Genomic DNA, 1,725 nt, shown 5'->3' on the forward strand with positions numbered 1-1,725 from the left:
TTTCTTTCTTTCTTTCTTTCTTTCTTTCTTTCTTTCTTTCTTTCTTTTAGAGAGAGAGAGCAGGGGAGAGCAATAGAGGGAAAGAGAGAGAATCTCGAGCAGGCTCTACATTCAGTGCAGAGCCTGACATGGGGCTCAATCCCATGGCCCTAGGATCATGACCTGAGCTGAATTCAAGAGTCAGATGTTCAACCAACTTAGCCACCCTGGTGTCCCAGATCAACATTTTTAATGTAAACATAGAAACCATTGGGGGAACAAGATAAAAGGAAATATACATGATTGTTTGTCCCCTCTATGGATAGGAAAACCCTAAGCATAAGAGGATAAGAAACCAGAGACACAAATTTTGATAGAGTTCAAACTTTTGTATTTCAGAAGCACTATAAACAAAACAGAAAATAAAACCCAAGCTGTAAAACAATAGCTACAACATAAAATAGGTTAATGTTTCTAAGGTAGAAAACTAATACAAATAAATAAGAACAAATAAATCTAATAGAAAATTAGGTAAAGTAAATTCATAGACAATTCCCCAAAACAAGAAATGCATATGACCAATAAACATGTGGAAACACTTCAATCTCAGTCAAAAAATAGAAATTAAACCAATTATAAGATATTTTATAATCTCCTTGACTTTGGCTGGCCAAAAATATTTGACTGGATACTGGTAAAGATGGTGGGGCAACAGAAATTCTTAACAAACTTCCTAAAAATCAACTTGATAAAATATATCAAAAGCTTTTAAAATGTCATATTCTTTGAACCACTAATTCTGCTTCCAGGAATTTACCCTAAGGAAATAATTATCAGTGTGCACAAAGATTTAGCAATAAAGATATTCATTGCAGTATTGTACAAAACAACAAAAAAATTGGAAGAAATCTAACAATAAGAGATCACTTAAATAAATTATGATATGTTTGCACAGTGTAATTCTGTGCCGCCATTGAAAACAAGGTAAAATATGCTATTGATATGAGAACATTTTCACAATATGTTGTTGAAGGGAAAATGTGCAGTATGATTCCGTTTTTGCAATAAAAAATATATATTTACATAGAAAACAACACTGGCACCAGACAAATGTTATTGCTTCCACCACAGCCGTTTGAAGGTGCAAATATACGCTCTCAATATGACTATCATGGGTTGAATTGTGTTTTCTCCAAAGATATCGAAGTCCTAAGCTCCAGTATCTGTGACTATGACCTTATTTGGAAATAGACTCTTTGGAGATGACCAAATTCAGATGAGGTCATTAAGGTGGACCCTAATCCGATAGGACTGTGTTCTCATGGAAGGGGAAATTTGGATACAAACATAAACCCACAAGGAGAGTGCTGTGAGAAAATGAAGGCTGAGATGGGGGTGATACAGCAGAAGTCAAGGAATGCCAAAGATCCCAGCAAACCACGAGAAGTTAGGGAAGAGGCATGGTACAAATCATCCATCAAAGCCCTCAGAAGGAACCAACTTTACTAATAATATCTTGACCTTGGACTTCTGGCCTGCAGAACCATGAGACAAGGAATTTCTGTTGGTTAGGCCACCCAGTGTATGGTACTTTGTTATGGCAGCCCTAGGAAACTAATAGAGATTTGCGACCCTGTCTACCAGATGAAGCTTCCTGACCTAAGCTGGGAGAGTTTTCTTGGCACGTGGAATTGGGACAATGAAAGATTGAGCCCGTGAGACGGAAAAAATCACAGAAGCCCCAGA

This window comes from Herpailurus yagouaroundi, unplaced genomic scaffold (assembly GCF_014898765.1).
Source record: "Herpailurus yagouaroundi ecotype Mexico unplaced genomic scaffold, PumYag 140, whole genome shotgun sequence".
NCBI classification, from domain to species: Eukaryota; Metazoa; Chordata; class Mammalia; order Carnivora; family Felidae; genus Herpailurus; species Herpailurus yagouaroundi.